Consider the following 15,897-nt stretch of genomic DNA (forward strand, 5'->3'; position numbering starts at 1 on the left):
CATAAAATTTCAAGAGGTTCATAGACACGCCCTTTCCCCCCCACCCATCCATCCACTGACATACATGGACCGAAAACCACTGTCAAATGTGATGCATCAGAATATGGGACACAAAGGAGCCTCAGGTTTATGGAAGAAATTAAGGAGTTCACTTTTGGAGAACTTGAATTTGAGTTGTTTCAAATTTGACCTCCAAGTGGAAGGTGGGTGCTTCGGCAGATGGGTGGTTAGGTGTGGGGTTTAGTGAGACGTGTAGGCTGGACACAGAGACTGGGTCATCTGCAGATAGGTGGTAGCTGAAGTCATGGGAGTGGCTGGGATGACCCTGGGGCGGTGTGGGGGGAGAGAAAAGCAGGGGGGGCTTGGGTGTGACTCTTATACACATGACACTTACCTTTATTACTCTAAGAACATATTAGGTAAACCAAGCCCTGATTATAAGCTATTTACATACTAGGAAATGCTAGTATAGGATGCTATACTTGAGAGGAAGGGACAAGAAGAGAACAAGATGAGTGGAGTGTGAGAGATATAGTTGTCACTACTCCAAGTTCAGGCACGAGCTGCTTGGGAGATCATTTTGGAAAGAGTCCTTGAAGCAGATAGGATCCTACAGTTCTCTGGATGCGGGCTGCCCTGCTAGGCTTGGGGAACCAGGGAACACATGCACTGTCCTTTGGGAGTGGGAGGTGCTCAGGGACACTCCCCAATTCTTTGGAAGTGTTTCTGAGCAGTGTCTTATTCCAATCCAGACGGCACAAAGGGACTCTGGACACCTCCACTTGGCCATGATGCATTCCACCTGCAGAAGAAAGTGAGGCAGACCTCAGGGTCCTCCCACCCTCTCCCATCTTTAATGTATCTATATGGAAAGCCCTCCCAAAGGATGCAATTTAAAACAAACTTAGCTACAGATTTAACAATGAGTCTCCTTTTAAAGAATAAAATTACTCAAACTGGGGACTGTCATAGGAAATACTGGACATATGGTCAACACATTAAAGAGCTGTGAGTCTTTATGCTGAGCAGGAAAACTTTCAGAACTATTAACATGTCTCCCCCTGACCCCCCTTGTTTCCATCTCCTCTTTGCCCTTCCTCTCCAAAGCTAGGGCTTTTAATTACCTCGGGCAGTGTTGTATCAGCAGAGCAAAAATCACCCTCTGCAAAGTTTTGTCCCCTTGACTAGAACATAGATTAGGTACAAGACTTGGGAGAGAAATATATTAATAATATTATATATTTTTATGTAAGAAATATAAGACTCTCCTCACCCTGCTCAGCGGGACAGCTCCTAAAATTCAGAAGTATGGGGTTGGGGGAGGGGGACAAGAGAGCACAGACATTAATGAGTTTTGGAAAAGCTGACCCTGCACACATTTCTTCACTCAATGACCCCAGAGAGGGGAAAATACCAGGGAGATAAGAGGAATCCAAGAACAGAGGGTATGGGCCTCATCGACTGGGGCAGCTCCAGGCAGCAACAAGTGTGTAGAGAAATGCTGCCTGGACCGCCGAGGCAGGTAAAGGCCTTATAGAAGCTCCTGTTTGTTCCAGCACATGGTTGGAGCTCCAGAATCATTGGAGAGTGGCAGAGAATAACGGAGAGAGCCATCAGCCTGAAGGGACCATGGGGCAGAACAAAGGACATCTACTCACTACCTGAGGGTCCCATCCACCAAGACCAGGTAGGGTGGCTGAGGTCTCAGAGGAGGTTTCTTCTGCAAACAGGCCATGTTGAGAATCAGATCCAGGCACATTAGACACCACCCTGGGGAAGGGAGGTGGTTCTTGAAGATTCTGCCAACCCAACTGAATAAAAAGTCAAAACAGAAATGAAAGGAAATGAGTCACACTTCTCATACACATGAGTTTGTGAATAATGATTCATAAAATTTAAATCATATTTATGTAAAGATTACACAAATTACATTTTAAAAACTGGGGCTTTCTGAGAAAATATAAGACAGGTGGTCACTGTACTACAAATCTAAATCTCTAGTACCTTTTAGAAGAAGAAGAAAAAATTATTCCAACCCCACTCCCTTAAAAAATAAATAAATAAAAGGGAGAAAGAGGATCATTGTAGTGTTAGCAGTAATTTTCCAAACATTTCACCAAAAAAACAAACAAACAAAAAAACCAAACAAAACTCCTGAATCTAGTCATTCATTCATCTCAGGCAAATATGGAAGAACTAGAAGTATTAGCCACGAAGAGTGAAGTTACCAGAACAGGGCTGAGGATGGAAAATGTTTTGCAATTTCATAGCTGTCGCCACCTTGGGTGGTGAAATGGGTCATGAACACAGTGTGCCTTGGTGCCTGCTGCTCAGGGGAGCCCAGAGGAGGCTCCAGACACAGGCTCCGTTGACCTTTATGCGTTTAACGCCCTAGCAGCCTTGATGTCTGGAACAGCTGCCTCACCCGCTCCTCTGAAGGGGGCCTGGCGAGTCCTGTCCCCACCCCTCCCCCAACACTTTGTGAGGTGGAGCCGTGGAACCTCCTGCCTTCAGCGGCTTCCCACTGGGATGAGCTGCAGCCATGGACTTGGAAAATGTTCTTGCTGAGGAAGAGGGGGCCCTCTGACTGCCTGCTCACTGTCTTGACCTCTTGGAAGGAAGACTAGGGCTTAGGCTGGCTGCAGGAGGAGGGATTTACATTAAACATCGGGGAACATTTCCACATCATCTGGGCTAAAAAATACTGGCTCATGTCCCAAGGGAAACTGGGGATTTACCTATTTGTCGGGAGTCAGGTCGGAGTGCCTGCAAGCAGGGGGTGACTCAGTTAATACCATCATTCAGTTCTGCATTTTTTCAAGTGTCTTCCACTTTCAAATACACCCACAGATATGGACATGGGCATACAGTTTTATTCTCCCGGTTCTCTAAATCGTGCTCAGTGCTCCAAAGCCAGCTCTCTCTAAGCCTTCCCTTGAGAAATTTTCTCCTACCCTGTGGAGTATGAGACTGAGGCTGGAAGACTTGTCACTAAAGCAGAGAAATGAACAGAACAGAGAGGATGACAGCCTACCCCAAGCCCCAGGGTCTCTTGTCAAATTCAGGTATATTTCTGAACTCATTAGCCCACCCCTCTGACCTTACCCACAATGGAAATGGAGAACAGAAATGCCTTGGGTCGAGGTCCTTCGTGCCTATCTCCCCATCTCCCCAGATTCTTGTCTTCTCGATAAAGAACCAGGGAAGAAGTCAGTTGTGTAATGACTTATTCAGAGCTAACCAAGCAATGAGAGTCTAAATAACAATTGCTACAGCACTTATTATATGTCCTTGATGTGGTCTGTCTTATTTAATTCCTCAAATAGCCCTATGAGGTAAGGAAAATAATTCACTCCATTCTTCAGAAAAGGAAGCCAAGGCTTACAGAGGCTAAGTAACTCACCTGCATAGCTGTTAAGAGGCAAGCTGGGATTTAAACCCAGGTCTATCTGACTCCAGAGCCCACAGCCTTAACTCCTAGACTCTGCCATTTCCTAGAGAGAATGCAGAGTGACGCATAACATATATATATGGGAAATAGCTAGACTAGTGCATGAAAAGAGGGGAGGTGGAAAACCTATTTTTAAATTATAGATAGCATCTTTTGGGAAAGGTTGAAAATTTCATTGTTGAAAATGGTGAAGCTGTGTTCCTACATTTGGCAAATATAGACATGGAGGTCCTGGCCGTAAAGAGCTTGTAGAAAAGGGAAGTTGGAGTAAATGAGTTGGAAGGTTTGGAATGCACCAACGCTTCCTCTCAGTAAAGGCAGGAGCTTGTTCCCTTCTCCCTCGTCCCAGTCCAGCTCCAATTCTAGGCCCTCTAATTCCCAGACCTTCTGTTGAACAATACTCCCCACCCTGTCCAACCCCAGCAAACTCTAGGCCTAACCCACTGGCTGCCAGGGAAATGGCAGGCTGGGGCAGAGCCTGGGATGACAGCTCCAAGGGAAGCAGTCAGTGCTGCCCTGTCTCCAGAAGCCAATGGAAAGAATGATACAGACAGTAGGAGAGCCAAGCTGTTACTTGGGTGGGAAGATGGACTCTCTGTCCAGTTAATCAGTGGGCACTTGTCCAAAGATTTGATCTGGGACCCCCCCTGCAGGGTGTGAAGGGACTAGGGGAGAGGGCGTCCGTAGACATTTTGTTAAAAATTGAGCCAGGTAGCCAGCTGCCTAGGAGATAGGCCTGCCTTAAGACAGGAGCTGGCCGCTAGGCTCCTAGAGCGTGTTTTGAGAGACCTGAGAGGAGGTAAGTTTTCTTGTTACAAGCCTTGAAAGTTCCAGAATGTCACTTCTGTCACATTCTATTGGTCAAGCAAGCCACTAAGGCCAACCCAGGTCTCAAAAGGAGGGGTAGTCAAGGTCTGTGGCCAGCTTTAATCTACCACGCGTCCTCATTTGCCAGAAGAGTAGGTGAGGCTCATAGTGTGGCACCTGACTGCTTCTAGGGCATATAGCTGTTAGACTCTACATTAGTTTCCTAGTGCTGCTGTAACAAATTACCATAAGCATAGTGGCTTAAAACAACTAATCTTTTCTCTTATATTTCTGGAGGCCGGAGGCTGAAATGTGTCTTATAGGTGAAAATCAAGGTTTCAACAGAATGGTGTTTCTTCTGGGGGCTCTAGGAGAGAATTTTTTCCTTGCCTTTTGCAGCTTCTAGAGGCTGCCTGCGTTCCTTGGCTGTGGCTCTGACCTCCACAGCAGGAACACACACTCAACCTCTGCTGTCATCACACCTTCTCCCTGACTTTGACCATCTTGCCTCCCTCTCATAAGCACCTTTGTGATTAAGTTGGGCCCACCCAGATAATGAAAGATGATCTCTCCATCTCAAGATCCTTAACTTAATTCCATCTGCAAGGTCCCGTTTTCCATGTAAGGTAACATATTCACAGGCTCTGAGAATTAGGATGTGGACATCGGGGGGCCATTAATTCTGTCTACAACAGATACTGAGCCTGACCTAGAACACAGGCTCCCAGCTCATGAGGTGCTTTCTGTGATAGTAGGAGAGGGCTATGTCAGTTACTTATTGCCTCAAAAATGCAGCATAACTGACCAACCCCAAAACTCAGGCCTTCAAACTAGAAGTGTTCATTTAGCTCACAAGCTTGTGGGGTTCTGAGTGGTTCTCATCTTCCCTGGCCCTGCTAACATGTTTGTAGGTCAGCCCTCCTCTGCTGGGACAGCTGAGACAAATCGGTTCCTTTCTGCATGTCTCGTTTCCTCTGTGGGCTAGCTCAGACTTATGTTCACGGCAAGGGCAGAAGTGCAAGAGCCCCAGGAGAAACATGCAAATGCCTTATAAAGCCTCTGCTGGATTCACGTCTGCTGACAACCTGTTAGCCAAGGCAAGCCATGTGGTTGGGGCCAGGGTCAGGGTAGGGAGGACACCAAAGATTTCACGGCAAAGGATGTGGACACAGAGAGCAGTGAAGAATTTGGACTCTGAATTAATTTCCCCCCCCCCCCAGTGACATGGTTGTTTCAGTTCCAAGTGCCACTGAATACAAAGTCCACACATGAGCATTTGTTTTGGGCTCACAAGGGCCAGAGACGTGGTCACACTCTATTATCCCAACGTGGCTACATCTGTTTATTTATCCCATCCCATGAGCTCTCCTTACCAGCTGACTAGAACCCAGTGAGAGGCAGGTTTTATGTTCCCTCCCCCCTTGAATCAGCAGGGTCTCGGGATTTCCCTGAACCACAGAACACAGCAGAAGTGATGCCATGTGACTTCTAAAGATTAGGTCACAAAAAGCTTCAGCTTCTGCCTGGTTCACTCTGTCTCAAGATGTTTGCCTTTGGAACCCAGTAGCCATGTTGTAAGGAAGCCCAGGCCACATGAAGAGGTCCCCTTGAAGAGGAGCTAAGGCCTTCCCCCAACAGCCAGCACCAATTGGCCAGCCATGTGGCTAGGCAACCTTGGAAGTGGATCCTCCAGACCCAATCACACCTTTAGGAACTGCAGCCTTGGCTGACATTGTGACCACAACCTCATGAGAGCTGAGTCAGAACTACCCAGCCAAGCCACTCTCAGATTCCTGATCTGTAGAAACAATGAAAGGTAATAAATGATTGTTGTTGTTTTAAGTCACTAATATTTGAGATGATTTGTTATGCAGTATTAGCTAACCACTACAGACCTGTTCATGAGGCTTAGGACAGAATGAGAATAAACATGGTCTGAGACCTTAAGGAACCTACAGTCTCCAGGTGACCAAGCAGACACTAATGGAATCAACAATGTATATGTCTTAGTCCATTTGGACTGCTATAACAGAGCACTATAGACTGGGTGGCTCATAAATGAGAATTTGTCTCTCATCTTTCTGGAGGCTGGGAAGTCCAACGCCAAGTTACCAGCAGATCTGGTATCTGATAAAAGCCCACTTCCTGACTCACACACAGCTGTCTTCTCACTGTGTCCTCACATGGCAGAAGGGGCCAGGGAGCCCTCTGGGGTCTCTTTTATAGAGACACTAATCTATTCATGAAGGCTCTACCCTTGTGACCTAATCACCTCCCAAATGCCCCACCTCTAAATACCATCACATTGGCAATTAGGATTTCAACATATGACTTGGGGCAGGGGACACAAACTTTCAGTCTATAGCAATATACAAAGTATTTAATACAGTCAGGATATATTAGGGTCACCAAGAGAAAATGTGGGTCAGAGATATGGTGACCATATTTTTCCAACTCAGAATTGGGACAACTGACTAATGGTAACCCATTGTAGCTTAGAATTGGAACAGAATATTTAGATCAGGGCTGACCAGGATAGTCAGGTTGGTATGGTCCCTTTGTCCAGCAGTTGTCCTGCCCAGCTGTGGCTTGGTGTGATCTGTAAGGGCTATCTGTAGTGACAGCTACTGTGATGGGGAAAAAGTGATGACCGCATGAATATTTCCAACCTTCACCCTTTCCCCTGCCCAGGAGAGAGGGCTTTACCCAGTCATCTTCTTCCCCTCCCCTCTCTCCAGGGGTGGTCTCTGTGTTTGGGGCTTTTGTGTTACAGAATCAAGAGGAAAGTGGAGATAAGACGAAGAGCTGGAAAAGGAGTTTGGGAGGTAGGAATTTTGGAAAGGAGAGCTACAGGAGCAGATTTGGTATATAGAGAAATAAATGGGAGAGGGGAAACAGGATTTTGAGAAGTATTGTTTTGAGAATACTATAAATAACTTGAGTTATTTTGAAACATTTTTTGGTTGTCAGACTGAGTTTACTGATGGCAACCGCTTTGAGCGTGGACCATGTGGGTGATAACTCTCTGGGGGCTGCGCTGTGATTTCACAGCAGAGCAGGAATGGGGTGTGGTGAGTGTTTCTATGTGTAGGAGACGGTTGGGTCAGTGACTGTGAAGGGAAGAGGCTCAAAGCCAAAGAAATGTTCATCTGTTCCAGGCTTAGAAGTCTGTGTGACTTATGGCCTGGGGAATTTAGGCTGCCCCAGGCCCAGCTGTGTCCAGATATGTGAAAGGAGCTCAAAGACTCTCGGGGCTTTTAGAGACCTGTCTGTCTGTGGTGTCACTGACTACTCTGGCTGTAGCCTCTGGAGCAACTCTGGGAGAAGAAGGGGAAGGAGAGGCTTGGCCAGAGCTTGACCATCTGTCTCTCAAAACAGAGGGAGCTGGGCTGGGGGGAGAAGCAGGAGCTTTGCTGGGCCCCCAATTAGGAGCTCAGAAGTAAAGACCAGGAAAGATTGTCCTGAGAGTAAGGGTGTGTGTGTAAAGAGCTGCCTCAGTTTCCTGGAATTTCTCAAAGGATTGTGAGTTCCCCAAGGGAAAGGCTGGTTCTTAGTTGTGTTTGTTCCTCAGACTTAACACCATGCCCGACAGGTTGTAACTGCTCTATAAATAATGTTAGAGGCAGGAAGGGAAGGAAGGAAGGTTGGTTGATTCTGTGACCTCCCTTCAAAATTAATTGGCTACCTAATTAAGACATGACACTGTTCTCACTGAAATCTAATTTCTCCTGGAGGCAGAGTTGTTGTAGAAGACGTCGATGTCAGTCCTAATTTTCCAGAGTTCTGGAGTTCCTTTTGTCTGCTCTGATCCAGCCACGCCTCCTCTCACAGCGAAGACAGAGTGATGGGGAAGCCATCTGCAATCTGATAGACTGCATTCAATCCCCGTTCCACCACTTCAGCCATGGAGCCACAAGCAAGTTACTGAAATTCCTTACAAAATTTCAGTCTGCTGTAAAAGAGGTCATGTCCTGGCTGAAATGAGGGTTAAATGATATGTGTCTAAAAGGCCCTGACACAACCCCTAGCACATGGGTCTCAGGACACTCAGCTCTTCCTTTCTCTGGTGGATAAACTCAGTCCTGTTCACTGACTGATCTGACCGTTCCTTGTACTTTATCTCTTCAAGCTGCCCTCCTGCACTTTCTTCCTTGTCTCTGACCTTGCTTCCTCCTGACGTCTTCCAGTCTTGGTCACTGCTCCCTGACCCTGTTTCCCTTCAGCATTTCTCTCACTAGCCCTGCTTGGTCTCTTTGGTAGGACTGTGGCGGTGTCCCTCCAGGAGGCTCATGCCCTGGGAGGTGAGGGGCCAGCACAGAGTCACAGAGATAGGACTGTCCACTCCATGGCTCTGGAAGGTTAACGCCTTTCTCTTTCCGGCAGCTGCACACAGCCTGTTATTAGGGGGGAAATTAAATTAAAATTAAAAAACGGATGCTCCTACATTCCACAGCATTCTGTCTCAGCCCCAGGAGAACCCCATCCTCCTCCAGTCTTCCGCCTCACCTCAGTCGCCATCCCCCCTGACTCTGACCTCCATCCTCTGCCCAGATGGAGGTGGCAAGCTGCAGGCTGGCCTTGGTTTCTTGTCGGCATGATCACTCTCATCTCCCCCACCCCTGAAGGTGGGAGGCTCACACAGGGTGCCCCAGCCCTGCTGTGGGCATTTGGACTGACCTCCGAGGAGCCTGTTTTTAATTTAAGATTGCATTGGGATATGCCCTCCAGCAGGTGGTGGGTCTGTGCCTGATTGAAAGGAAGACAATACTGGGGTGGGGGTCAGCCTATCCTGACAATGAGTTTGCCACACTGTCAGGAAAAACCCCAGAGAGTCCAGGTGAGTGGTCAGAGGTCAGTGTGGAGAAAACTCAGGGGCCATGCCCAAGGCTCAGCCCCATGCAAGGCCTTCTGAGGCCTCTTCATCAGTGATACACAAACCCTCAGGAGGGAATGAGATCAGGGCCTGCTTTCTGTCCAGCATGGGGCACCAGTGCACTGCGAGGAGGGCCCAGGAGGAGCTGCCAGCGTGGCTCTGTTCAGGGTGAGGAGCCAGTGGCTTTTGGGGAGGAGCTGCTCCAAGCCACCCTGGCAAGCCCTTGCCACATTCCAGAGCGCAGAGGACCAAGAACCCCCAGCTTGGCCCAAGGCATCCGGGCTGGCATCCAGCCCAGGCGTTTCCTCCTTTCTCTGTTCTCTTTCTGCATCCTGGGGCTAAAGGTTCAGCTGGAGCTTCCATCTCTTTTTTCTGCAGAGGAGCTGTGCTGGAATTGGGGAGGATAGGGAAAGGGTGGGTGTCAGCCAGGGGAACTTTCCACTTTGCTTAAAGCTGTTGGAAAGCCAGATATTTCTACAACGCGGGCTGAGCGTCTCAAGTGCCTGGCACTGTGCCAACCACCTCCAGAATACAGAGATGAGGAGGCCTGGTCTCTGCCCCGAGTTGCTGTCTGTCTAGGAGGGAGGGGACTTCTCATGGAAGGGTCCTTGACAGCCTCATTGGCAGGGCACCTAGAGGAGATATCACTGAGGTTTCCAAAATATTGTGCTCCACAGACTGCGCAAGGATGGGGACCATATCTGCTTGCTCATGGCCAGTGCCTAGCACAGTGCCTGGCCCACTGGAAGACCTTAATGCACATTTGTTGAATGAATGAATAAATGAAATGAGGTAGTCCAAGAAGCCTTCCTGGAGGAAAGGGAATCTGAACAGGGCCTTGGAGGATGGGCAAGATTTAGCCAGGCCAAGCTTAAAGGGAGTTTATCCTAGGCACCTGGGAGCCTTGTAAAGAAAGGCAGGAAAGGGAAGTGGCCACAGAAGGGCTGTTGTGGACAAGAGCAGGAGGGACAGCTCCCCTGTTACTCTCAGGATAAAGTGCAGACCCCCAGCATCACCTCTGAGCCCCTTTGCCGCTGGTTTTGCCTTCCGCTTCAGTACTATCTCTACCCTCCAGCCCACTCAAGTATTTATTTGCAATCCTTGGAACAAGACTCTTGCTTTCTCTCCTCCAGGCCTGTAAACATTCTCATCCCCTCTGGCAGGAAGGCCCTCCACCTCTACCTCTGCATCAGTGGTCTCGTCCTCCCAAGGTCTTCCCTTCCACAGTCAGGTTGTTCAGCCTTTTGCCGACCAGGGTTCTTGGCCTCCTTAATCAATAGAAATTGATCAGAGGCCAGACAAGAAATTCAGGCAAGGCTTTATTGGGGCCCCTCCTGCAGCAAGGGTAACGAGAACAAACAACAGGTTCCCTTGATTGCCCGCTCGCTTGCTGGGGTGGGGGCGGGGCAAGCTGTTTCCTAATATGCGGTGAGGGTAGGGGTGTGTCCAGGGGTCAGGCCTGAGGGGTGGCTTAAGCGGTTTGCCACCGCTTAGGTGGTGGTGTGTGCAGGGGTCACGCGCAATACCGGGCTTTTCTCCCAACCCCCTGATTTTGCTCCCAGCTCTTTGGAAGTGGCAGTTGGGTTTTTTGGTCTCTTTATATCTCGTTGTCCAGAATTTGCCCCAGTTGTGCATGCACACATTTATTTTTAGTCCCTTATGGTTTCTTTGTGTTCTGTTGCTCGAGGAGACGTGTGTCCAGGTACAAGCACTGCAGCAAAGGGTCCTTCCTGGGTCCCAGCCTGTCTCAAGCCCTCCTGAGTGCGGCCACACTGCTCCATGCTTGCCCCTTATCACCGTCCACTGGCCATGAACAAGTTCTCCCAGGTTCCCCCAGAGACTGCCAACCACAGTCAGAGACAATTGACTACAATTTCAACGTGGGTGCCAATGTCAGAGGTGGCCAGCATCCAAGAGGCCGAAGGTACAGCTGACAAAATAGAGAAGGTGTGGTCCCAAACACCCTTGACCTTGGCTCACATACGTCTCTGAGTGGAGGAGCCTGGGCTGAAATGGGCATGGCTTACCAAGATTTTCCATAAAGTGTTAGTGATTTCTGATCACATTCGGCCAATATCCCTTGTGGATGTGGGTTTCCCATTAGCCCGTAAGCTCCGTGGACCTGGAAGTCAAGTCTCATTCCCCTTTGTATCACCAACTAAGCACCATGTCAAGCACATGGTAGGTTTAATACATATTTGTTTATTTATTTGGTTAATTAATTGATCACACCACGTTAGAAAGTGTCATCATAATTTCTAGTCTCTGCCCTCAATCTCGAATGGGCTGCAGGAAGGGGTACCCACCCCTAGTTCCCATGCCCAGAATAGAACATAATACCAGAAGTAGGAAAAAGAAGGCTACTGTGGTAAATGGAAGCAGGTTCCCAACTAAACGTTATGTGCTTAGAGACAGTAAAGGCTTTAGAGAGCACCTAGCCCAAGCTCTCACTTTATAAGATGCGAAACTGAGACTAGGAGATGGAAATTATTTGCCCAAGGTCATAAGACATCTCTTGCACGTCAGATCCAGATATTTGACCTTGGTCTTTGAGGTTCAGCATTCTTTCCACTATAGCAGGCTCTCTTCCTCGACTCCCACTAAGCCTCCTCCTACTGCCTTTTCCCAAGAAGTACGTTGGTGGAAAGATCGTGGGCATTTGTGCCAGACTCGAGTTCAAATCCTGATTCTGCTACTTAATTGCCATTTGACCTTGTATAGCATTCAGATTATTCCCTTGTGAAAGAGAGATCTAGCCCCTGCACGGGGGCCAGTGTCTGCATTCAGTGACAGAATGTCAGCAGACAGTCTACACTGTGGCCTTCAATTAATGTCAGTTCTGCCCTCCTTCCTCCCAGTTCTTGCTTCTCTCTTCTTTCCCTGGCTCTGAGGAAACTGTGAAGTCTACTTAGAATGGCTTCTGGAGGTCCCTAAGCCCGTTTCCCTGGATGTATTCAGAACCCATCCCTCTTCCAGCTTCTAAGGAAGACGTCTCACTGTGCAACCATGCCAGTGGATAAAAGTGGGTGGGTGGCCCCCCCATCTTGAAATCTAAGATCTAACCCAATGCTTCTTGCTGAAGTTTAGCAGTGAAGCTATCTTCTCTATTTCGCCCTCCAGGAGGATGCAAAAAGCTCGTTTTTTTACTTTCTTCCTTCCTTTTTCTACTCTCTGTGTTTATTTTTTCTTCACTGTCCTAATTTAGCTTCCCTTTCTCCTTCCCCAAGGCTTCAGGAGCCACCTCCGTCCCTTCTCTCCATCCTCCCCATCCCTGTAATTTGTCTTTAGACGGCGGCTACATAATGTCTCCTGTACACAGCCCCTCCTGGACCCAGACATCTTCCCAGCCACGCTCCATACTGCCTCTGGCAGAGAGCTTATCTCTGTCTACCACACCGCAGCTCCTGAGGCAGTCAGTCAGGGACAGATGGAAACAGAACAACTGAAGTGAGTCTGCAGGCTGGGCCCTGGAGCTGTCTCACCCAGCTGTCGGCTTGGGGAGAAGTAGGAATCGAGGCTGCCTTCCTGGCTCCTCTGACAAAATGCCAGAGACCCCCCGGGGCCTTCGCCCATGATGCAAGATGGGTGCTACTATCTCTTCTTGCCCCAGGCCCTCTTCCTGGTCTGCACTGACCCTTTGCTAGAAAAGTTTCAGGTCAGGCTGAAGTGATCTGCTGGGAAAACAAACCCTGTGCCCAGCAGGCAGGATGGGCCAAAGGGTTTCAGTTTAATCCAAAAGCTCAGCGCATAGACCAAACCTCTAAGTCAGGAGGGGACTTTTGGTTGCCGTTTTAAGGGCAGCCTGTCTTTTCTTGTGTTGACTGCCTCCTTACTCCTTTCTGCCTCACTCTCTCCACTCACCCTTCTGGAGTTGGGGAAGGGCAGGAATGGAGAGCAGGCAGGCAGGGCCAGAAGGGAAATAATTTCCCTGCCTCTCAGTGTCCTTGACCTTCAGTCTCACTAGAAGACCTCATTGATATTCCAGTGCTGGCCAACCTGCGGAATGGCATGACCTTGTATTTAGGGAGCACAGCCCAACTTTATCAAAGCACCTTCATTTCCATTAATCCATTTTAGACTTCTAGCAGCCCTGGATAGGGCATAAGGTGAGAGACAGTCCTCGGAGGTCACAGAGGTCAGCCATGTCCATGCTTAACTCCCTCCTAGCCCTTGGCATCTTTGACCATCCCCTTAGAGAGCATGTCTTCTGTGACCCAGAGAACTTCCTGAAGCTTCCACACAGTGGCCTCACACTGAGGTCCTTGAGAACATGGACTCTGGCTCAAAATCTGACTCTGCTGTGAGTGACTGTGGAGCCTTGGGCAAGTTACTTAACCTCTCTGTACCTCAGTTTCCTTATCTGTAACACATTGCTAATATTGTACCTAACCCATGGGGCTGTTATGAGGACTAACTGGTTACTATATAGAAAGTGCTTAGCACAGTGTCAGACACATAGTGAGTGCCATGTTAGTGTTTGTTCAAGAACTTAGTCCCGGGCAGGACAGGAATAAAGACGCAGACATAGAGAATGGACTTGAGGACACGGGGAGGGGGAAGGGTGGGCTGGGACGGTGTGAGAGAGTCCATTCTTCCCACTAGTCACTCCCTATGTTCCAGCTGAACTGGAATATTCGTGGTGCCCCAAACATGCCTGGCACATTCGCACCCTGCGCCTTTGCTCCTGCTGTTTCCTCTGCCTGGAAGTCTTTCCACACTTCATTCTAGCGGGTTCTACTGATTCTTTAGGGTTCTGGCAGGCACTGCTTGCTGTCCAGCCCGTACCTGTGCTCCCCTTCTGCCTCATTTACAGTACATTGATTTTGTTTGGAGAAGGGAGATCAATGGGCCATCCTAAAAATAATGATTTTCCAGGCTTCTTTGTTGCTAGAGGTGATAATGTGACACAGTTCTGGCCAATGAGATAGACATTTATTTTAACAAAAAAGGAGGAGGCAGAGCGGTAATATATCTGGCATGTGTTTTTGCTTTTCACTTTCTTGCTGCCTTGAAAGTCTATGATGTGATTGATGCCTGGGGGCGGAGAAGCCAACTTCCAACCCAAGAAGGCTGCATATTAAGGATGCTGGCCCGGAAGACAGAGGGGGCCTGGGTCCTTGATGACATCCTTGAGACCTGCACGGGCCTCCCTCCACACTTTTCGTTACAAGAGAAAAACAAACACCTATTTGTTAAACCTCAGTAATCAGGTTTCTGTCACATGTAGCCAAAGGCTGTCCTAACTGATGAGAAGGCTCATCCCAACAGCTGCTCTCTCCATTTCTAACCATTCTGACTGGGTAGGCTCTTCCCTGTCTCTGAGCTTTCTGTACCTCTCCCAGGGAAGTTATCTTACTCTCCCTAACATTCTCACTGTGTGTTTGTCTCAACAACTTTAATGTGCATGCTTTGAGGGGAAAGGAATACTTCCTCTCCCCGGGAACTCCAATAGTAGCACTGGGCTTAGGAGATCCTTGGTAAAGTTTGTTGAACAGACTTGATTGGTGCTGGCCTCTCTCCTCCAGGATCCACTAGGATTACAGCTTCACTGAGGATTATTTTATGATGATCCCACCACAGGCTCTCCACTAACTGCCCATGCCTTCTGAGCGTGCCACTCATCCTCTGTCCAGGCCTGGACTCCTCTAGAGCAGTGAGGTGTCAGGGTCAGAGAGGGTGGGAGGAACAATCCTTACCAGTCCCTTCTAAGGAGCAGGAATAGAGTGGATATATCCTTGCCTCCTGAGTGTCTGCTCCTTCAAGACAAGACATGTCTTATTCATTTGTTTCTACCACCTAAAGGATATCTGACACAAAAAAGATGCTCAATAAATATTTATGAGAGGAAGGAAGGCAGGGAGGGAGGGAGGCCTTAAATAAAGTTGTCAGGCAAATGAGTTAGGAACTAGCATGCAAGCCCCGCCCTTCCCCAGCCCAACCCAACCTTCCTTTGTGGCACTGATCTTCAAATGTTGCCCTGGCTCTCCCTTCACCCTTCAGGCTCTACTCAGATATCACCTTCTCTCCCACCTCTCTCTGGCCTTCCCACGTCCAAGCAGAACTGACCATTAAGTGCTTCAGCAGCAAATTGGATTCTCCATGACAGCATCTACTCAACTGGATTGAGAGTCTCTGCCCCTCTCTCTTCAGCAGCAGAGGGAGCTACTTGAGGGAAAGGATCAGGGCTCATTCCTCAGACTGGCTGAGAGGGTCTCCAGGTCTCTCAGGTCAGAAGGTTGCACAGCAGGGTAATTGAGATGAAGGTTTAGGTGAGACAGCTCCCTCCTGGCATGAGGAGGAAGGTGGGGTAAGGTAGAGAAAGATTACCTTTGAGGAGGGCTGGCAGACACTCAGGGCAAATGAGGTACTCTCAGGCCAGCAGGAATGGGCCATTAGGACAGGCTTGTTTTTCATAAAGGAAATAAGATAGCTCCTGGCACTGGAAATCAGAACTGAGCCTACGAGCAGAATGGAAAATGTACCTCCACTGGCTGCTAAGGGGCACAGGGCTCCGGCATCATGGGAGAGGGAATTGGACCTCAGAGCTCTCCTAGGCGAATCCCTAGATTATGACGAGTCCTCAAAGATAATAATGTGGACCCGAGAAACATTTACAACTTTCTAAAGAACTAATGGAAATTTTATCCTATGATAAGACTAAACAGGCTAAATTTAAAAGTTGTTTTTCTTTGCTTTTGGCTGGAATTATATCAAGAGTATTCTCATGGGAATATGAATAGTTTGATAAATGCAGTTAGGTAGATCG

The 15,897-nt window shown here is 48.5% G+C and overlaps 1 long non-coding RNA gene across 2 annotated transcripts in view; it reads right to left on the reverse strand.

Annotated features, from left to right (window-relative positions):
- LOC137219972 (uncharacterized) overlaps positions 1 to 15,897 on the reverse strand; it is a 38,758-nt gene that overhangs the window by 5,301 nt on the left and 17,560 nt on the right. Inside the window, exons 3-4 of one of the 2 annotated variants that reach the window (XR_010941338.1) lie at positions 1,659 to 1,811; positions 395 to 802 (exon numbers count right to left, since the gene is read on the reverse strand). This is a non-coding gene — a long non-coding RNA (uncharacterized lncRNA). Of the gene's footprint in view, positions 1 to 64; positions 803 to 1,658; positions 1,812 to 15,897 lie in introns of both variants that reach the window. The other variant, XR_010941337.1, reaches the window with a different exon arrangement.

The sequence above is a fragment of the Pseudorca crassidens genome, chromosome 2 (assembly GCF_039906515.1).
Source record: "Pseudorca crassidens isolate mPseCra1 chromosome 2, mPseCra1.hap1, whole genome shotgun sequence".
NCBI lineage: Eukaryota > Metazoa > Chordata > Mammalia > Artiodactyla > Delphinidae > Pseudorca > Pseudorca crassidens.